Source organism: Zootoca vivipara, chromosome 13, assembly GCF_963506605.1.
Source record: "Zootoca vivipara chromosome 13, rZooViv1.1, whole genome shotgun sequence".
NCBI classification, from domain to species: domain Eukaryota; kingdom Metazoa; phylum Chordata; class Lepidosauria; order Squamata; family Lacertidae; genus Zootoca; species Zootoca vivipara.
Genome location: NC_083288.1, coordinates 44,273,277 through 44,296,453, shown reverse-complemented (window position 1 = coordinate 44,296,453; position 23,177 = coordinate 44,273,277). Strand labels below are relative to the sequence as shown.

At 46.0% G+C, this 23,177-nt stretch overlaps 1 protein-coding gene across 1 annotated transcript in view; it reads right to left on the bottom strand.

Moving 5' to 3' along the window:
* Nucleotides 1-21,888, bottom strand: part of LOC118094779 (vigilin) — a 53,052-nt gene extending 31,164 nt beyond the window's left edge. The window contains exons 1-2 of the mRNA XM_035135448.2: nucleotides 21,645-21,888; nucleotides 778-857 (exon numbers count right to left, since the gene is read on the bottom strand). The gene's annotated coding sequence lies outside the window, so the exon portion shown is untranslated. The remainder of the gene's footprint in view (nucleotides 1-777; nucleotides 858-21,644) is intronic.
* Between the last annotated feature and the right edge of the window lie 1,289 nt (nucleotides 21,889-23,177).

Below are 23,177 nucleotides of genomic sequence, written 5' to 3'. Positions count from 1 at the left end.
GCAGGATGCATTGGAATTTGAAATGCTGTGTCTAGCCTTGCCAAGTGTCAGATGTTGTTGCATCAAAGCAACCAACAAGAACAGTCAAGCAAAGTATTATGGGTCCCCTTGTCCCTCCACTCAGATTGGTAGTGGAGAAGCGATGAAGGAAGCTAGTTTTAAATGAAACTCAGAATACGTGATCTGTTTCAGGTTTGAGGGAGGATGCAACCTCAGCTCCTATTTTCTTCCACTTCTCCAATGCAATCACCACAGTAATATTAAGGCATGAGAAACAGGCACCATATATTTTCAATTGTTTTTGAATTCTTGGGCGTTTGCCTGAGCTGCATTAATCACTTGCTGGATGGCTTATTTCTGCTTTACTTACATATTATTCCATTTTTGGATAGGATGACATGTCGTTCGCTAATTTTTAATTGTTGTGCTCAAACTTGTTAATATAAATATTTCTATATTAAAGCGGTTTATGGCAAAAAATATATAAACTCCTACAATAAAACCTTAAAATAGTTTTAAAAAATCAATTAACTATTGTGGAAGGATATATTCTTAATTGCCTGTGTAGGCCTGGAATAGCTTTCAGCAGGTTTTTTAGTGTTGTTGGAAAAGCGGCACACAAATGCTAAATCAAAACAAATACATTGCCCACCCCATGGCACAGATGGAAAGGATGCCCCCATGCTTTCCACCTTGGGAGGGGCTCCCAGCGATCCCGGGTCCCCCCGCTGCACCTCACTCTTCCCTTTTGCTAGATGCGGGGATCAGGAGACTCACCTGCAAAATGGTCAAGTGCCAGAAGGGTCCGTCCTGAACGAGGCTACCTGTGGCGCTTCAGCGTGACGGCTGCTTTGGTCCTGAAAGAAGGATTAAGCGCTGTCAGGAGGACCCACTTACGAGCAGGGCGAGGGGAGCCCCTTCCGCCTGAGCTTGGAAGAAACTCTTCAGCATAGCCCTGTGCCGAAACGCAAGGTAATCCCTGCATATTGTGACCGGCTGTAAGCGGTATGAAAATGAAATTAATACTAACACTAATAAATTTTACCATTAAAAATGGCACCTAGACATTCCATTGTGGCAACTGTAACCCAGGTTTAAGGTGTCATTTGGCAATTAGCTTATATAACTGAGGTTCTAAGACAGTGGAGAGAGAGAGAGAGAGAGAGAGAGAGAGAGAGAGAGAGAGAGAGAGAGAAAGGGATATCTGCTCCATTTTGGGACAGTGGGTTATTTATTATTATTATTATTATTATTATTATTATTATTATTATTATTATTATTTTTAATGAAATCACTTATGTTTTTTAAAATTTAAAAATTTAAAAATTATAATATAAAATAAAAATATAAAAATATAAAAATTATAACAATCCAAATGCTTATTCATATATAGAGATTACTCTAAATCTCGAGACTTCCCCCCACCCCCTCCATGGATCCTATTGTCAGCATTTACAACTGTGTATTATTCTATATTCTCTATCAATCCATATGGCCCATAATATTTGTTACACTGCAATGGTCTCTTAAATAATAGATTATAATTTTTTCCCATTCTTTTTTTGAAGTTTTTGTCCTCTTGGTTCCTGAGCTTTCCAGTTAGCTTTGCCTTTTTCGGCGTAGTCCCAACAGCTTAGCTTGCCATTCCTCCCTGGTAGGGACTCTTTCCTCTTTCCCTCCCCTCCCTGGGCTAGAAGCATCCGTGCAGCTGTTGTCGCGTACATAAAAAGTCTTTTCTGGTCCCATTTCGGAATGGTTTGTGTTTCATAACTATAATTCTTTTGCCTGTGCATATAAATCTACTGTCCTGGGACTTTCTGGCGAAAGGCAGTTGAGGAAACCTTATAAGTAAATAAATGTCAAAGAATACGACCGAGCTCAGGTTAGGAGGCACCTACTGGCAAACGATTAGGCCTGTGGTTTAAGAAAATAAAAAGCGGGCCTGCTGCGCCAGCCCAATGTCTCATCTAGCCCAGCACCCAGTCGTCATCTTCCCTTCCTGAACTTGCAGCAAAGGTGTTTCTCGTGCCCTCAGCTTCCCTACCCCCATTAAGGAAGCGAGGCAGCAGCAGCAGAGCTAAGCTCTATGGGGAGGATTTGAGAGAAATCCTCTTAAGGCAACTGTAAAGGAAGGAAGAACCTTCTTGCACTTGGCAGGGGCTGCTATCACCTCTGTGTCAAAGCTGCATCCAGTATAGCAAAGGTTGGTGGAGAGAGAGAGGAAGAGGGAGAGGGAGAGGGAGAGAGAGAGAGAATTCCCCCCTCGGTACACGGCCTCTGAACTCCTAATCCCCAAACAGTCTTAAAGCAGCACAGCTGAATATTCTGGCCCCCGCACCCACACCCACCCGTGATTGCCTCTCACGACCCTTGACTACCTTTTAGGGAGCTGAATATCACTAAATAAAGGAATTTCATTCTATTTTTTTATTATTCCAAAAAGCAGGAGCCATGCGATGCCAGCCTTCCCAGGATTTCTGCATTTCACTATGCAGAATTCACACTTACATTTGGTATTATCTTGTTTCCAAAAGTCAAGAAGAAATAAAGAGACAGATCATGCTAGATCGCTAACCTTTCTTTTTCTTTTATCCTTTGTAGCTCTAATTTTATCGTATTATGGTAAAAGCTCAATTAAAAAAAAAGATTTATCAACTAACAGAAGCAGGTATATTTAACACATTTCCCCCTCTGGGTTGCACCCGCTGCTACTGCTACTCATCACACTTATAAGAAGCTGCCTTACAGAGGGTTGGACAATTGCTCCATCTAGCTAAATATTGTCTACACTGACTAGCAGCAGCATCTTTAGCAAGGGATCTTTTCCAGACCCACATGGAAAGGCGAGCAATTGAAATTGGGACCTCTTGCATGCAAAGCATGGGCTCTACTATAGAGCTATGCTATTGGTACAGCCTCAGAGGAATAGAATTGTGGAGTTGGAAAGGACCCCAAGGGTCGTCTAATCTGATGCCTGCAATGCAGGAATCTTTTGCCCAACGGGCCCACTAATACTAATACCCTCTTTTCCTCCAAAAGGAGCTACGGCTCAGTGGTGGAGCACCTGCTCTGCACACAGAAAGCCCCACGCTCATCCCTGATGGCATCTCCAGTTTAAAAGAATCAGGGGCAAGCCCACTTTCTATTTCCGAGACCTTGGAGAGCCACTGCCAGGCAGTGGACAAGCTAACCCAGGCCTCCCCAGACTTCGGCCTTCCAGGTGTTTTGGACTACAATTCCCATCTTCCCTGACCACTGGTCCTGTTAGCTAGGGATCATGGGAGTTGTAGGCCAAAACATCTGGAGGGCTGCAGTTTGGGGATGCTTGAGCTAACCAGAAAGGCAGCTTTCCAGTGTCCAAAAAGTGCACCCGTTATTTCGATGGATGCAATGAATGCATTTTGGCACAGCTTGAGTACTGTACAGCAAAGTTCAAAAGAACACACAACGGGAAGGATAACTGCACCACAATCAGCACATGGGTCCACGAACTATGGATCAAAATTCATAGAGGGCAACATCCCTATTCCAGCGTTGCCTGCCTGCCTCTGCCTTCCGGTCTCTCCGATACCCAAATTCCCCTCCAGGGACACAGCGATCAACCCCACAGATCTGCCTAAGTTAAGCTGTTCGTGTGGGGAGAGGCAGTCCAATCCCGACAAAGACGGGTGGGCAATACCTTGCTACCTCAGCACTGCCATGTTCCATGAGAACTGGTCCTTGTTTGCCACTCGCCCCCCTGTTGCCATGCCTCCCCTCTCCCCACCCCCACCCCAAGCTCCCGGCTCTGCACCGCACGGTGACCGAGTTGCAACCTCTTCTCCTTGATGCAATCCGACAGGACTGTGGCCTCTGGCCATCAATAAATAAAGAAGGGAGAGAGAAAGAGCTAAAGATGTAAACAAGAAAAGCTGCATGAGAGGCAGGGGAAACCCAGCGCTGAATTGCAGGAGCCTGGCCTCCCAAGATGAAAAGAGGACACCTCCGGAATCTACAGAACCAACAGCTTCTTCTTTTAAAGAAAAGTCAATGCATGGCTCTAGCCCTCAAGGTGTTAAGGAGACACATGCATCTGAAAGCAAGGGAAATTTCCCCTAGCAGGTCAGGGGGACATAGGAAGCTGCCTAATGTGGAGGCAGACCACTAGGCCCATCTTACTCAGTGCTGCCTACACTGACTGGCAGCAGCTCTCCAGGATTTCAAGTGGGGGTTTCGAGGAACCCTACCTGGGCATGCCAGGGGCCTGAAGCTGGGAGCTTCTGCTTGCAAGTGGTGTTAGAAATTAGCCAGGTGTGTTTTGCGACTGGCGCAGGTCCAATTGCAACTACTTGGAGATTTCTGTATGACATGCTAGCAACTGACATCTCCACCTGGCTGGCCCCTCCAGCTTTCTTAAGCAGGTAAGCAGAAGAGTTTATTGCATTTATACCCCCACTTTTTCCTGCAAGGATTACATGTTCCTACCCCCACAGTTAATCCCTACAACAACCCTGTGAGTTAGGCCCAAGATCACCCAGTGAGCCCCATGACCGAGTGGGGATTTGAACCCTGATCTCCCAAGTCCCAGTCTGACACTCTAACCCAGAGATTTCCAAACTTTTCATGTTGATCACGCTTTTTAGACATGCATCATTTTGTGACACAGTAATTCAGTTTTACTAGCAAACCAGAGATTAAACTAACCCCTTATAAAAGCATGGGGAGCATTTGCGCGACACACCTACACACTGCAGATGACACACTAATGTGTTGTGTGACACACAGTTTGGAAAGCTCTGCTCTAACTGCTACACCACACTGGCTCCCTAGAGTCCTTCTGCTATGGGGCAGCTCTATAAATTAAGTAGGTAAAGAAATGTGGGGAAAACAGACCGGGTTTGTTTTATCCTGGATTGTTTTATTTGATGCTGTAGTGTGTTGTAAGCCGCTTTTAGAGTTTTTTCCCTTTAAAATATATAAAGTGGTATAGAAATGAAATTAACAAATTTCACCATAAAAGGCACCTAGATATACCGTTGTGGCAACCATAACCTAGGTTTAAGGTGCCACCTGCCAATTAGCTTATATATCTGAGCTTCTAACATGACCTACAAGGCAGATGCTCTACCACTGAGCTGTGGGGCCATTCATACAGCCGTTCTCTCTGCCTTGTGAAATGAGACCGGAGCGACGAGGCTGAGTCACAAGCTGACAGGCGACAAGCAGAAAGTTCACCAGGTTGAAAAGAGTGACACCATATGGGAGAGGAAGCTTTCCAAGTTCCCTGTCCCAAGTGCTTACTGTCTGCAGAAAGTGGAACACCACTGGACAGGAAACGTCACCTGCGTGTTGATTCATGTGTGTGTGTGGTGGGAAAGGAGGGGAGGACAGACACATCACCAGTAGCAAGAGTTCTGAATGAGGCATCTGAAAAGAGATTGTGCGCCCTGCCAGCACAAGGCAGAAAAGAGAGGTGTTTGCAGGCAAGGTAGAGCACAGCTGCTTCTCTGCAGGCTTATTTTGCCTCTGGTTGAACTTTTCAACCTCCAGTTTCTTGTCCTGCCATCTTGCCTCTCTTACTCCTTTGCACAAAAAGAAAAATAATGCAAGTCTGGTTCTCAAAGTGTACCAAACTAAACATTTATCCAAGCTTCCCATTTCCTGCGCTAGCTGGCCAAATTCTCTGCCAGAGTGAAGGAGCAGCGCATAAAGGCAGCAGGAACAAGCTGGGCCGGCTCTGCTCCAGTTTGATTACAGAAGTTCGCTGGGCTCTGGCTTTTAGCCTGGCCTCCAAAGCAGCACAACTTTATTCATCGGAAAAATCTCTCGTTTACCCGGCTGGCAGCACAAGCAGAGCTGAGCAAACACCAGGAAGGCCAAGAGGATGGCGAGGGCCAAAAGCAGCCATCAGCCACAGAACAAAGAGAGATGCAGGCCAAGCAAGCAGTTGCTCTCTCTCTTTTTTTGGACTCCAAAAAGAACTGCAGCCAATCAAGGCTGTGTCAGCGCTTGAGGATAAGCACAAGCCTCTGGCCAGAATGGGGAACCTCCCCCCAAATTGTTTGCATGCTCCAGTACTCATGAAATTTGGAAGAGCCTCGGGTGGGGGGAACAGGGGACAGGAGAGAGCCTTTCTGAGGTCTTGGCCGGCAAATGGGGCAGGAGAAGGCACATAGCAAAAACTATGGCATTCACTCCTACAAGATGTATAGCTACCAACCTGGAAACATTAGACAAGTTCAGGGATGGGAAGTCCATCTTGTTGCCATGGTTATTTTTGACCTCCATAGTCCAAGACAGGATGATTCTGAATGCCAGCTGCTGGGGGGTGGCAGGGAAGGAAAGCACAGTTGTCCTGCTTGTGGGCATCCAATGGGCACCAGCTGGCCTTCACTAGGGACCTAACCTTTAGCATGGCAGGCCCTGCCAGCAGTGTTTCAGCAGGAACCACCCCCACCTTCTTTCAGACACCTTCTGAAAATGAGATTGTTTAGACAGGCCTTTGCAATATGAGTTCTCTCTTCTTCACCAACTGGCATTTACTGACAAGTTTTTAGAGATGCTTTTTGTGGAGTTTATTCACTGTGTGCCACATTATCACCTTGACGTATTTTAATGGAGGTGTGGATTACAAATACGTAAATAAAATTTGGCTGGCTGCTGTGGGAACAGGATGCTGGGTTACGCGGGCCTTTGACCTGATCCAGTAGGCCTCACCTTACGTTCTTCAGACATTAAGCTTGCAAACTGAGAATGCCAACTGCCTCCCCATCCATCCCAGACTCCTGGCATACGGTGATAACAAATGGAGCTGGCGCTCTGAGTTATATGAAGGAAACTGTGCGGACTGTAGGTTGCCTCAGAAGCAGAAGTTTTAATAATGCCCAGTACTGGCAGCCAGGCCTGCCTTCCTCCCTAAAAGGAGCCATGAACAGCGATTCTCACCCAGACTACAGGGCCAGTCTCTGTATTCCAAGATCCAAAATGTCTTTTGAGGAAAGCACCCTCGGGGGGGGGGGGCTGTGCTGCTAACTCTGGAGCAAATGCCTTGGGATCTCATTAACTCCAGCTGAAAGTTTCAGAGTTTTTCTCGGCCCAATCCCATTGCGCAGATGCGTTCAGGAGTGTTTCTCAATCATTAAGCGCCCTACTGGCTAAAGCCGTTGATATGAGAAGGCATGAGAATGGGTTTCACTTTTGCCAAACCCTAGTCAGCTGCTCAGCGCCAACTGGGCTGGCATACAGTTCCTTCCCCTGTTTTTTATTCCAGTTGTGCAAAAATCTTTTTTGGAGGGACCTTGGGGGTGAGCAGGCTCTGAGCAGTGGCTGTTCATACCCAAGCTGTCTTCCATAACCATGAGGACCAGAGCAATTATACATATGGTACCCTCTCCTACGACTCATGGTTACAGAAGACTGTCTGCATACCAATAGCCACTGCTGAGGTCCTGCATGCTTAGGAAGCAGAGGGTGCAATAACACTGCAGAAGCTAAGCAAGTCTAGGTCCGGTCAGTGTTTAGATGGGAGGCTCCCTAGGAACCCTATGTACAGTCTTGAGATCCATGGTGGAAGAAACGATAGCTGTGTACTTTCCAGGCAGGTTTGACCGCAGCAGCTTCATTTTAAAAGCGGACCGTTACACAGAGCATTATATTCAGAGGCATACTACCTCTGACCGTGGAGAGAAACATAGCCGTTGTGGCCAGGGTTCGAAATTAGCAGAGCACCAGGTGCATTTCGAGCCTAAAAAATTCTCCATTTGCAAGCACCTCTAAAAGTCTGGGTGCCATTTTTTGCACCTGGCTGACACTCAAGGATCACTGAAATGTATGTGCTTTGAAACCTCAAAGTATATGTTAAGGATAGACAATATGTTAAGGAGTTTAGCAATAAAGAGCAGAGTGTTATGAAAACTGAAGTATGGTACCAATATTTTTTTATTGTAAACACCAAATTAAACATGCATTCACAATTTGTTAAAAATGTGATATTAACAATATGCTTATCAAAATAATAAAAAGTGTTGCCGATCTCCCCAAATGGAGACTAGACATTCTGTTTTGGCGCCCACAACCCAGGTCCCAGGAGCCATTTGGTTCCTAGCTTTTCTATCCCAGTTTCTAACACTGATGGTGGCTGGTAGCAATTGATCACCATATCCTCCATCAGCTGGGGTGCTCTTTTCAAGCCGTCCCTCGCTACATCCAATTCCAGTTTTAATTAGGTGTTGTGTGAAAAAGTATTTTATTTTATCTGTCCTAAATCTTCAACTTCATTGGGTGGTCCAAGTATTATGAGAAAGTGAGGAAATACATATCCCTTCCCACTTTCTATAAACCATGCTATGCCAGATGTCTTGTGCAAATTGGTTGGCAACAGTAAGATACAGGCAAAATGATTGATAGGTCCCAGCTACCAAGCAAGTTGAGGCGGGCTTAAGAAGTGAAAAGGAAGCAACCCTATGCGGTTATTGCTCCCCAACGTCACTGACTGAGGACACAGCAAGACACTGGACTATACAGGAATAGGTTGAGCACTGGCAACCAGTTGCCTTTCTGACCTGGAAGCAAGGGAAGGGAACCAATGGCCCTTCAGATGCCGTTGGACTCCAAATCCCATCAGCCCAAGCCAGCATAGCCCAATGATCAGGGATGATGGGAGCTGTAGTTCGGCAGCAACTGGAGGGGAAGAGGTTCTCCATCCCTGGCCTACAGCAAGCCTTCTGACCACGACCAAAGATACCTTCATCGGGGTTGCCAGGCAACAGCACATTGGCCACATCTCAACTACCGCAAGCCAGGAAAAAGAGAAGGAGTGGCTGAGGAAGGCATTATGTGGGATCTTGGGGGGGGGGCATTGCTGAGATGACAACAAGAAGTATACTTATCACAGGGCAATTTTTAGTCTTTGATCTGAAGTTTTGGGGCTGCTGCTTCCTTCATAGGGTCTTCAAGGAGGAAATGTCGAGGAAATGTTACAAACTGGGGGCACAGCTATGACTTCATATGATTGACTCCCATCCTTGTTACCATCAGTCTACTAAGGCTGAAAGTGACAGACTAAGCATGCTGAGTTTTCTGGGAAGGGAGGGAGGCTGAAAAAAATAGACAATTGCACAGGTTTCCCTACATAAGGTTGGGGAGGGGGGTCGAAAGCCTTTGGAATCCCATGATAGGAATTCTTAGGAAAGGGGTTGAAAACAGATTTGACAGCATCATTTCCCCAAGCCCGCCACAAAAGACAGTGGCAAGTCCACTCACACATTCATAAAAAGGGATACTGTAGAGCTGGAAAATGCACAGCAGGGGTGGGGAGTGGGGTTTCGGTCTGGAGGCCACCTTTCCTCAAGGAGAACGTTCAGGTGTGACCTTTCCCTTTATACAGTAAAAGTCAGACACGTATAGCCACATCCCCACCCCACTCATTCCTTCTGAAACTCCACCAGACAAGCGAGGGGCAGTTTAACTGCCTGACCCATTCCAGCCAGGAAAAAGGACTCAAGGAACACAGAGCAGAGTGGGAAGAACCCCAGGGGCCAGGTAGAAAGGGCCTGGAGGGCCACATCTGAACTCCGAGCTCCAAGGTTCCACACATCTGATGTACAGTGGTACCTCGGTTTACGAACTTAATCCGTGCCAGAACCCCATTCTTAAACCAAGGCGTGATTTCCCATAGAAAGTAATGGAAAATGGATAAATCTGTTCCAGATGAAAAACAACCCCAAAACAGCAATTTAATGAATTTTACTATCTAATGAGACCATTGATCCATAAAATGAAGGCAATAATCAATGTACTGTACTGTAAAATAAATAAGACAGTATTGTAGATTACAAAAAATAAATTATTTTTTCTTATGTGCACTGATAATACAGTATATTCCTGCGTATAAGACTACTTTTTAACCCAGGAAAATCTTCTCAAAAGTCGGGGGTCGTCTTATACGCCGGGTCGTATTTCTTATACGGCGAGTATATCTCAAACTCTATATTTTAACTGGAAAAGTTGGGGGTCATCTTATACGCCCAGTCGTCTTGTACGCCGGAATCTACGGTAGTCATTGTTTGGATGGGGGACCTTTATCCATTTCTGCAGTCACACAATCAGTAGCTGAACTGGGTGCCACACCTTCACAAAAACAAGTCACAAAAACGAAGTAACAAGCCACAGTCATAAGTCAGTCCCATAAAACTAAGAAAAAGTCAACAGTAAAAAAAGAAAAAGCCACACAAACAAAAACACAACAAAATAGCAAAAACAAAAGCTCCAAATAACACCTGTGTTGTGTGGGTGCTCGGGACTCAACAGCTGACAGACTCAACAGAAAGTCTCAAATTAGCAGCAGGAGACTCAATTTACAAATGGAACACACTCAACAGGAAGCGGAACATGTTCTGCTTCCAAGGCAAAGTTCACAAACCAAAACACCTACTTCCAGGTTTGCAGCGTTCTTATTCCAAGTTGTTCATAAACTAAGCTGTTCTTAAACCAAGGTACCACTGAACAGGAAAGGGCAACCAATATCACCAGCGGGGAGCGGGCTGAGGTACCTTTCCTACGACGAGAGGCTAAAAGGGGAATTGGTGTGTTGAATTAGGCTTCCAGCGTGGCCAACATTGGCTTTCCCCAACCAGGTGTTTTCCAGATGTTGTCTGACTCCCATCACCCCCAGTCAGCATGGTCTGGGACAGGGGTGCCCAAACTAAAAGGCCCGGGGGCCAGATGCGGCCCAATTACCTTCTAAATCCGGCCCACAGACAGTCCAGGAATCAGCATGTTTTTACATGAGTAGAATGTGTCCTTTTATTTAAAATGCATCTCTGGGTTATTTGTGGGGCATAGGAATTCGCTCATATTTTTTCCCAAAATATAGTCCGGCCCCCCCCCAAGGTCTGAAGGACAGTGGACCGGCCCCCTGCTGAAAAAGTTTGCTGACCCCTGGTCTGGGATGACAGGTATCACAGTCGAAAAACATCTCAAGGTTAGGGAAACCTGGCTTACACCATTCTAAAATGAATGTTGTGGAATTACTAGTTGCCGAACACGGCCCCAGGTCCAAATCTCTGCTTTTGGATACCTTCAAGCGGCGGCAAGCATAGCCAGAGGAACAAAAGGACTGAAATGCAGGCGTTGTTTTGCAGCCCCATCACCTGCGATTGTTCATTCAGACTTCTCAAGAGCCTTTAATTGGGCTCCGCAGCGACTCTCTGGGTCTCGGAGGGCCACGCAGGTGCAGGTGCTAAAAGCGGCTCCTGTTTTCATATCAGTGGGAGTTGCCATTTCCCCCTTGAGTTGAGACAGAGAGCGCGCTTGGCGAAAAGCGAGAGGTTGTGGAGGTGGGGAGGGAATAATGCTTTTATTTCGTCTTAACACATTTGCTGGTGTATGTAAAGCCACACCCATTGTACTCTGAGCGCTATCATCCAATGATTATGCATTGTCTCTGCCCAGAATTCAATATTTCTCCCCATCACTCATAAGCATGTGCCAGTGGAAGAGCTGACCCCCTTTCCTAGCCAGGTAGCAGAGATGTTGAAGCAGGGAGCCAGCAACCTGCACAGCCTTGCAGCTGATATCACACAGGTAGAAAGAAAGAGGGAGACAGAAGGAAAATGCCTTTCCTTTAAAGGCCACACTTTTGCATGCAGAAGGTCCCATGCTCAACACTCAACATATCCAGGATGGACAGGGAAGAACCCCTCATCTGGCTGAAATTCTGGAGAACATCTGTCCATCGCTGTAAGCAATACTGAGCTACACAGACCATTTGCCCAACTTCCTAGAAGGTAGAGCATCAGTCTTGCACAAGGAAGGCCCCCGGTTCAGTCCCTGGAATCTCCACCACCAGACAGTGAAGGCAATACTCAACTAGCAAGATCTAGGGTCTGACTTGGTAGTTTCCTCTGTTCCTAGAAAATGGGTCCCCAGCCAAATTTGGGGCTTGGCTTCTATGACTGCCACCACCCCACTCCAAAATTACCGAGGGAATGCAGCCCTCGACAGAGAAGATTCCCCCACCCTGCTGTTAAAGCATGTTGAGGAACATAGTCTGAAAGCAGTAGACGGCACCCAGCATTTGATGCGAAGTGGCCCAACTCAGTATCGAAACCAAGATTTGACTGCCCTAGAGGGGACTTTGAGTGAGATGCTGCTTTTCCCTACAACAGGGATGGGGAGACTGTGGCCTTCCAGGTGTTGCTGGACTCCAGCTCCCATCAGCCCCAGTCAAGCATGCTGGGATTGGCAATTCAGAAGCAATCTGGATAGCATTACTTTCTGGTTAGTGGGGAACAGTAGTCCACTGCAGCCAAACCATGGTTTCCACTTCACTCACCAAACCATGGTTTTTCATCCACGAGGTAAGGTTATCTGTCACCGACACTTTCTGAATCGGGCTCTAGATGATTTAGAAATGTGACCACAGGAAGTACGATGCAGTGGCTGACTTAACCGCATCACCTCTCGAAGCTGCTACTTAAACTTAACTGTTTTTTGCCCCTCAGCAAATGTCATTTGACGACAGCTCTACCACCCACATCTATTCCCACTAAATCAGGTGAGCGCTGCTTCTCATCCCCTGTAAAGATGTGACATCTAAACTAATATTTTCATTGTGTATTGTCAGGGTGGATTTGATTTAAATCAAACTGATTTAAATCACGATTTAAATCACGATTTAAATCACTAGTCAGTAAGGCTTGATTTAAATCATAGTTGATTTAAATCATAAAGACTAATTCTTGCTGGTATAACTTTATTATGCAAGTAGGTGAAGATTTTTAGAATAACAACTTTTCATATTAGTTTTTTTTATCCCCAGTTTAATAGGTTAATCATTCATATTTGGACAACTTTACTGTTGTACTTAGGAAGGAGAAAAATAATCATTACCTTAATAATAACAATTTAAATAGATTTATTCAACTGAAACAATAACATTTCAGCAAATGTTATTTGCTTAAACAAACATCCATGTTTGTTAACTAATTGGCTAAACAAAAACAATATATATATATTTTAAGAAACTTAGACTGTCAGCCCAGCCTACACATGAAAAACTTACTGTCCACTCCAAACAATCAGAAAAATATTGTTTCTATTCTATTCACTGAACTTCTTGAAACTTAGCACTGAAGGGGTTGTTTCTGTATTCATAGGTTTGTAGAACAATAGGATTAAGGTCTTTTTCTCAACTCTGTTCATGTTATAACATTTTTGCTGTGAAGAAGAGGCATGTGATCTCTGTTGAGTCAAATTCAGTTTTGAGAACTGCAAAAGTAAACCAAGCACCTGTGATAATATCTTGTAGGCAGAGAAACTGCCCAATAATCTTACAAAAACCTCTGGAAGAGGTGAATGGATTAATGGAATTTATTTACCCCAAAAATTAAACATATACAACCTTATACTACATAATTAAAAAACTAATTTTTATTTCATGATGGAATAACCTTTGGATGGTAATATGTTTTCCTCAAAAAGCATTTTATTTTAAAAAAATCCAATTTAAATCAAAAAAATTGATTTAAATCAAAAAAATCCGATTTAAATCAAAAAAATCCAATTTTTTTGATTTTTTTAAAAAAATCATTGATTTTTATCCACCCAGTGTATTGTGCACTGTTAAGAGGTGTGCGGAGAGAGAATTCACCTGATGTTTCTGCACACTGCAAAAGCAAGGAAGGTTCGGATGTTCCGTGGCTGCACCAAGCGTAAGCAATTGGCCCTGCAGACTGATTGGGAGGCCAAAAGGAACCAAAACCATCTTAGAAAACAAATTGCTACACCCTAGTCAGCAGGAGGTGGAAGCCAGGAATTGAGATGGGGCCGGACTAGTTAGCTACTGGGGCAAACAAATAAGCAGCAGAAATGACAGCTGTCACTGTGTGCTATAAAAACTATGTTGGATTTTGTATGCAATGTTCAAGGAGCTGGGCCACACAGATGGCCATCCTGTGACCTAGTCGGCATAGCCAGCCTTCACAGCAGGGATGTACAGCATGGCTGGGCAGTGACTAGGAGGCCAGATGACCACATATTGCCAAACTATTCCAGGAGACCTCTATAGATTTACTAAGAAGCTTGTCCAGGCTTCCCTAGTGGCCAAGAAACAATCCTGGAAAAAGAGAACTCCCCTGTGTATTTTGGGGGGACTAAATTTAAAGAAAATGAGGTGTGATGGCCCAAAGTTGTTAACCTTTTATTAGGGGGAATTGCATGCACGCCATCACCCCAGCAGGGCTGTTGCTGGGGGTTGGCAAAGTGGGCAGCTGCTCCCCTTATGCCACTGTGGGCAGAAAAGTCCTTAAAACGTGGACCACCAACCAGCTGGCTGGCAGGCACACAGCTTCCCCCCCCCCCACTATCCGTGTATAGGACGACCCCAGTTTTTTGACATGATTTGAGTCACAAAGCCTCAACTAATACACGGAAAAATACAGTAAGCTAGATTTAAAAGCCTAGAAAAATAAGGATAGGCACTAAGCAGGCATCCCTATGGAGAACATTCCACAATTGTGGTGCCACCACTGTGCAGACTCTACCAACACATGAGAACAGATGAGTCTGCAGGATCAGTTCATCGGCTCATCTAGGCCAGCATCCTGTTCTCACAGTAGCCAACAAGATGTCTGTGGGAAGCCTACAAACAGGATATGAGTACATGAACAGTTATGTTTTCCAGCAACTGGTATTCAAAAGCATTGCTGCCTCCCAACTGTGGAGGCAGAGAACAGCTATCGTGACTAGTGGTAGCAATTGATAGTCTTATCCTCCATGAATTTGTCTAATCTTCTTTAAAAGACATCTAGGTTTTGGAGGGGATGCCAGGAAACTGGGAATTATATTCACATGTGGTGGGGGTGTAAATATGTACAAATTCTTTTGGTAAAGGATGTTTAAGGAGATAATAGAAATCACTGGGTTAAAGCTGACCAAAAGTCCAGAGATAGCATTATCATCAATTTACAATGGGGTGGAAGGTTCACAAGCTATGAAGGACTTTGCTCACAAATTTATTGACAGCTGCACGAATTATGATAGCTAGGAAGTGGAAGGGGCAAGCATAATATAAAATGGAAGAATGGTATAAAGAGGTGTGGGATACAGATATCAATGATAAATTAACATGTGCCATTACGGTTAGATGGTGAATATGCAGGAGAAATGATTGAGGAGATATGGAGGGTGTTTGTAGAATTTGTACTGTTAAACTGGAAAGGGGTCAAACCATCGCAAGAGATGTTGAAATTTTTGGAGGTTGGAGAGCTACAATGGCATGGTCCTGAGGGTGGGGTGCACATTTTTATTCTTATTTATGTATGATTATTACTTTGCCAAAATAAAATAAAGACATCTAGGTTGTTGCCCATCTTTGCCTCCTGTGGGAGGGAGTTCCATAGTTTAGCTATGTGCTGCGTGAAGAAGAATTCTCTTTTGTCTGTCCTAAATCTTCCAAAATTCAACTTTGTTGGATGTTGACAAAATCTCGCATTGTGAGAGGGGGAGAAAAACTTTTTCCTATCCATCTTTTCCATGCCATGCATAATTTTATAAACTTCTGCCATGTTACCTCTTAACTTTCCTTTCCCTGAACTAAAAAAAGGCCCCTACACCGCGACCTGTCCTCACTCCATCCCCTTGATCATTTCAGTTGCCCCTTTTCTAACGCTACCATATCCTTTTTGGGATGAGGAAACTCATCTCCACCTCCTCATGACATACGTGTGGGCCAGACATTGTGCAAACCAACTCCCCCCCCCAACCTCATGCATTCCAGATGTTATGAGATTCAAGTCCCTACAGTCCCAAGCAAGCATAGCTGGTGGTCAGGATTCGGAATGATGGGGAGTGGTGCCCTAAAATGTTGGGGAGGGCACCAGCTTGGGAAAGGCTCCTGTGAGCAAAAGCAGAACAAGCAGATTAACATCTTTTGTGGGGAAGGCAAAGCATCTTAGGATAAGACAGGTATTTGGATTCAGTGGCCCAGAAGCCTGCATTCCCCCCGAAAATGCTCCTCAACGCTCATGCACAAAAATCAGCATGCCTACCCACAATGGCCTGAAAGAGATGCCAGCAGTTAGCTGGCAGGTGTCAATGCTGCCAGAAGAACCTATTTATCCAAAGCCTCAGAACAATTCTCTGCACACTAGTCTATGGGCACAGTCCGGTTCAGGCTATAGAAACACCATATGTCTCTAAGTCACTCTTTCCAAAAAAATCTATAGTTTACTCCACACATTAACTTTGGCAGTAAAATACTTCACTTTGGTACTGTTTGCACAGCTGTCTTGCTAAGGATTCCAGTCTGGCTATTCCCTCTTTGCTTTGACCTCATGCCAAGGGCAGGGGGGACGGGGACAACAGCCCCTTCAGACAGTTATTTTCTTACATTTTTATCCCACTTTTTTCCATCATGGAACCCAAAATGGTGTAAATCTCTCTTCCAGGCACTGACCAGGCCTAGACCTGCTTAGCATCAACAAAGCAGTGGTTTCAATTGTCTTGAGTATGCATGGCCCTCCATGGAGGGGCCTGAATCCCAGTTTACATCAAGCAGCAGATTCCAAGTTCCTAGTCCATAGGGATGTTCCATTTTAAGCTTGAAATGGAGGGAAGACTAGTAAAAATTCAAGGTAGAGTGGTGGAGTTATCAGAATTTTAACTGTAGAGCAGGCCCCATGCTCCACAACTAGCAGAAAGTATTTGTTATGCAATAGAGCTTTCAAATCCCCAAACAGAAGATATATACAGTGGTACCTCTACTTACGAATTTAATGCATTCCGAACCCACATTCGTAAGTTGAAAAAAATTGTATGTCAAATAACATAAGAATGCATTGGGAGAAAAAATCTGTAAGTCGAAGCAACCCTATCTAAAAATCCGTAAGTAGAAAAAATCCTATCTAAACCGCATCCAGGATGGCGGATGGAGCTCCATTCGTAAGTAGAAACATTCGTAAGTAGAGGTACCACTGTAGCTCTGAAAGCGGAGGATACATCTTTGGGAAAGGGTACTCAATCCATTGCAACCAACACTCTAATGCTCATTGATGGGAGTTGTACTGCAAAACATCTGGAGAGCACCAGGTTGAGGAAGGCTGGCCTAAGACTGCCAACAAGGAGGATTCCCCCCCCCCAGCTCATCTAGCTCCCCTGGTTCCTACCCCCACAGAGAGGCAACCTCGCTTTATAAGGCACTCAGAATTCCCATCGACAAATTATAAGTACACTATCACAATCTCATGTAACCCTATTAAACAAAAATGAGTGGTAGCATCTTCAAGGAGGTCTGAGCAAAGGTAACAAGTCCAGCAGCTGCCACAGCAAATATATAATATTGCCTAAGAAGAGGGATCTCCTCCCCACCCACCCACGATCCCCAAGAGGACACTTTGCAAGAGTTGCCCATGGATACAAACCCAAGAGCTTTCTGAAGCAGACACAAGGTCCCTCCAGTTCAGCATCCTGCTCTCACAGGGGCCAACCAGATGCCTATGGGTCTCCCATGAACAAGGCAGGAACACTCTACGCCTTCTCCTGCAGTTGCTCCTCAGCAACTGGTATTCAGGTTCATGCTGCCTCTTGGTCCTGGAGGCTGTATGACTAGTAACCACTGACTGCCTTTTCCTCTGTAAATCTGTCCAATTCCCCTTTAAAGGCATCCAAGTTCAGTGGCCATCACAACCTCTTGCAGGAGCAAAATTTCATGGTTTAACTGCGCACTGCATGAAGTGGTACTTTCTTCTTGACTGCCCCGGATCTTCCAACATTCAGCTTCAATGTGGGTCCCTGAGTTCCAGAATAATGAGAGAAAGAAGTTTCCCCACCTGCTTCCTCCTAGACCAGGCATCCTCAAACCTCGGCCCTCCAGATGTTTTGGAGTACAATTCCCATCTTCCCTGACCACTGGTCCTGTTAGCTAGGTATCATAGGAGTTGTAGGCCAAAACATCTGGAGGGTCGCAGTTTGGGGATGCCTGATCTATACTTTAATCCAGGTAGCATTTCCCAAGCTGATAATTCATGAGCATGGCTCAAGATTCCAATAAACACTTTTAAAAAATCCCATGCCCACAGTTCCTTCTTCCCATGATATTCAGGGCTCTGAATATCCACCCCATACATTCAAATCACTCATGCCACGTTAACAGCCATGAAGGATCACAGGAACTGTAATTTAACAAACTACAGACCCCATAACCCTCCTAACTGTTAAAGTGGTACACCATCTCTCTGCAATTTAAGTGAAGGTGAAGAGCCATTTGGCCTTTCTTCTCCCAAGAGAGCATCTCTCCCTGCCTTGTTTTTCCACCACTAGATCTCAGGGGAGGATTCCGCAAGCTCCAGCCACCGATTACACTGGGCTGGAGAGCCTGTTCCAGTTCTAGCATCTCCCACAAGTGGTTTCCACCTCTGCAGCTACCCTCCATCCCAGAGGCCTGTGGAGTGGAGGGAGAGCAGGAGGTGTGGCAGAACACACAAGAAGACTTAACATCTGACTGCCAAAAAAAAACCCAGAAACCCCGACACACTACCATGGCCATCTTTGAATCACTTCTAAGGATCTATGATCTCCACCAAGCTCTGCATATCAGAGCGAAAAGACCTGCTTTTGTTTCACAATAACGCCCATCCTCAAACAAGCAGACTCATATGCCAGCCCCAGCACATCTCAACTGGTACAGCAGTTATGGTTGTTCCTGTACCAAGAGTCTGAGGTGGTACAGGAGTCCTGAAGGTGTACAGGAATTTGTGACTTCAAGACTGGACTACTGCAATACTCTCTATGTGGGGCTTCCCTTGAGCTGGACCCAGAAGCTGCAGCTAAGTGCAGAATGCTGCAGCGTGGTAGTTGAGAGGAGTGAGTCCCTGTCTGCATAGAACACCAAAGCCCTTAAAAGGTAAATCCTTTAATAGCTTGGGACCACTTTACTTGCAGGGTTGCCATGACCAAGATATAACCACTTTTCTGCTTCAATCTGCAAAACTGTCACTGCTGCATAATACTTGGTTGTGCATTTGTAAGTAATTTATCTTTAAGTGTAGCAGCACATACACTTTGGAACTCCCTGCCAATTGACACCAGACCAACACCTTCCCTCTACTCTTCTTGGCACCTGCTTAAACGTTTTTGTTTAGGCATGCCTGTCTAGACATTAAGTTACATGTACTTTCTTTTCAGCTGCTGTTGATGTTAACTATCTTCCGAATGTTGTTCAATAATGTTTTTAACTACAGTATTTATTGAAAATTGTAGTATCTCATTTAATATTTTTGTAAACCATTTCTACTCTTTTGAAAAAATGTATAAATCTTCTTAAATAGCATATAGATATAAGTTAATGGGAATGAAGACTTAAGATCACCTCACTCAAGAGGCACCTCATCCTGTATGACTGAGAAGCCAAACTCGAAACCAGTGCTGCACATTTCAGAACTCAAGCTTGTCTTAATAGTCTTTGTGTCTCCAGCATTTTGCAAGTCCCTCCACACTCAGGTGAATTTCTAGGTCCCACCAAGGTTTTTATTTCCACACACACTAGCTTTTGCCCCAGAGAGATAGACAACTTAATAGCTGCATATGAAATCGGAGTAAGAATTATAGCAATCAATAGTCAATCTTGACCTGAATTGGTTACAAACTATAGTAACCAACACTAAGAGTAGACCAAAGCCATCCTCTGAGTAACTGCAGAACTGTTAAGGCAACAGGCATCAAATTTAGTAGTTATCGTAACAGTTAAAGGGAGAGAGTTTGGCTTGGCACCATTCTCTTCCATGCATTCTCCAAGACTGTTTATTCCCCCACTCTTCTAGTCCTCTTGACGGGAGCAGATAAAGTCTGTCACCACAATAGCAAAGAGGGATGGGGAACCTCAAGCCCAGGGGCTGAACGCAGTTCTCCAGGCTTTCATCAGGACTCTAGTACAAGCCACACCCACTCACCAACTACGCTCTGTGCCTTTCTTGTGCACTTCTGCCTGGCTTGAATGAGTCCTCAAATTGTGACAATGCTTGGATGCATGCAAATGCTGAAACCTCTGGCTTTAGTGTAGCTTGAACGTAGCCCATTGCATGCCAATGTATGGTAAAAGATGAAGAAATGGGCCTCCAGGTGCATGTTAGGGTTAAAAATGGGTGCTGGGCCTGAGAAGGCTGAAGATACCTGCATTATGTTGAAGGATAAGGCCACAAAAAAGCTTATTCATCCTCTTAGGGAAGTCCCCACATTCCAACTGTGCAGTCAGCATCTTATTCCCCGTTTTATCTATTCTTGTTTCAAAGCCACTCTCTCACAACAGTCTTCAAGGGACACACTGCTTTAGGGCCCCATGCCACTATTTTAACAGCCATATCTGAAATGCCCTATCATAGCTCTCTACTGCCACAATCCATTTCCCACATCTTAAAAAAAAAACACCCTTCTTTTTGCAGAGTCAACCTGAGCCCACATTATATTTGTTTCTTCCCAATGGTGCCCTGAACCCCTCACCATTAATTGACTGCTATCTCACACATGCTTCTCTCAGCATCCCACCGTACCCCTGTATCTGCTGTTATTGCTCTCAGGTGAAGAACCCCCTCACCCAACAAAAGATACCCCAATATCGCTGCCTACCCTGTTTCCATCACCCTAATCTCCACTTGCCTGCAGCAGCTTACACATATCAGACCTCCCTTTAACAATCAAATTCCCCCCACTCACCTTTCACCCAGGGGCATCTGTAGAAATGTTATAGGGGCCGGGGACCAAAACAAAAGACTGAAAGGGGGGCAGGGTAGTTTCTCACACAGACAAAAATTAGCGGAATTGCGCTTTTACGTTTTGCCTCATACTCCAAGGGTCAACAAATGCTGGAAACTTCCAATATTTTTTTAAAAAATAAAGAATCCTGGGAATTACAGCTCATCCACAGCAAACTGCCCTCCCCTTCGCTGCAGCTAGCCATGCCAGCACCTCTGTGCATCCCAATCTCCTCCGAGCCCTTGCTGCTTAAGACACCCCCATAATTTCTCTGTAGGTCTCTCTGATCAAGCCTTCCCATTCTCCAGGACCCCCATTCAAACACCACAGCCCCTTCTCCTTTTCCTTTAATCCCCACTACACCTCAGTCATCCCATACTATCCTCTATATCCCTTCAACCCCACCTGCTCGACAGACCCGCACACTCTCCCATCCCATTTTAACGCCCTTCAAACACCTCCGAACCTCCCTGGTGGGCATCGCTACCACCCCACACCCCTTTAGTCCCCTCTCTGGTGGAGACACCTAAAGCAGAGCCCCCGCTTTCTTTTCACCGCCAGCGCCACGCCATCATTGGCCCCCTACACCGTTTCAAGGCACCCCACCGCCCGCCCACCCCACATCGCTTCAAGCCTCTCTGCTGCTCATCCCTGTATCAGACCCCAGATACCATCCCCACCACACCTCTGCAATTTCCCTTCCACCTGCTCTTGCTGAAGACCACATATAACGAGCATCCCCACATCTCTCTCTCTCTCTCTTTTTGCAAGGGAGCCCCCCACCCAGACTCACCCCCACCCCAAAATCCCTGGGTGCCCTGCGTGCTCCCTGCAGCCTCGCTCCCCTCGCAGTGCATCCCTCGGCTCTCTGCGGCCAGGCCCCGGCGGAGGGACCAGGCTCTTCCCCCGCGCCGCCTCACCTGCGCTGCTGCTGCTGTGGCGGCGGCGCCGGCGAGTCCCGCTGCTGGAGGCTCAGCGTGGCGGTGGCTGCGGCGGCCGCCGCCGAGGCCGGGAAGAGAAGGGGAAGGAGAAAGAGAAGAAGCCGCGAGGAGGAGGCGGGTGGTGGAGGCTGCTCCGACTCCTCCACCGCCGGCGCCGCTGCTGCTGCTCTTGCCGCAGCCTCCGCCCCCTGCCGCTTCCCGGCGCCGACTGACAAGGAGCGCGGCTCGGACACGCCTCCCCGTCCCCGCCCTCCGAGCCTCCTTAAATAGTGCACCGCCTCCTCTCCCCGCCCACTTCGCCGCCGGAGCCAATCCGCGGTCACGGCGGCGCGAGGACGGTCCACCCCTGCCCGCGGCTCGGGCCCCAGCGCGCAGGCGCATGCGAGCCTAGGGTTGAATGTAGGCATGCGCCGGTATAGAGAGAGCGCGCGCTCCCGGCTCCTCTTCGCGCGCCCTTCCCTCTCTCCCCCCTCCACGGAGGAAAGTTGGCGCGCAGACTTGACTTCCGGCGTTTTGCGGTTCAGAAGGCAGCCATATGCGGGGCAGGAAGCACGTGGCGGCCGCTAGAGAGGCTGTTATGTGCGGGGACAGCTGATTACGAGCCTAAATAGTTTCTGAGAGGAGGTGCTACGGGGTCTATTTTGAATCTTTTGAAAGTTTGTGGGGGTGGGGGAGCCGCTCTAGCCCTACGGTTGGCTTTGCCATGGTAGCACAGCGTGCTCAATTGGGAACCAGAAGTAGGAACTTGACACACATGCTCTTTCGTCACTGTGCCTTCTGTGTAGTGTTGGGAGCCGCTTTGAACACAATTTTCTTCGGTGCACAAATTTAAGGGGCCGGGCCTACCATGATGGAGTGAAGTGGTTGCTTCGGGCAGCTGGTTTTGGGGTTAGGAAACGACAGCAAACCGCTAGCCATTTGATCTATTGATATTATTGGCATTATTTTCCAAAAAAACTTGGTCGGCTTTCAGCACCAGCTCCTGCATTCTCCCTGATATTTAGGATCAAATATTAAATGCATCTTATTATTAACCCTGCCAGATGGTGCAAGGCACTGAATTACTGTGTTAGCTCCTTTGCACAATTTTTTTTCTACCTGGCCATGCTCAATTGTTTTTCATTCTTTCTTTGAAGTGGTGGAATATTTTATTACTGTAGTTCAGTTATACGTTTAAGAAAGAAAGAAATCCAGTCTGTCCTCTGGCAAAAATAATCTCACCTAGGCTATGTTTTGTCCAGCCACACATTTTATTATCTTGCCCAAGACTGGCCTCTGATTCCGTGAATTCAATAGGTCTGGAAAGTTTCTCTTTTCATTCCTCTCCTCCCCTCTGAATGCAAAAAGACAGAAACCATTTTTTCCCCTGGAGGACAATATATTACATACCAAGTTATCTGAAGGTCTGTTTGCACTCATACAAACCTACTGGATCCCTAAGATTACCACCGAAGGCCCTGTTTTCTGGCCTGTCATTTGTTAATATCAGATTGGCAGGAACTTTTTGGTGAT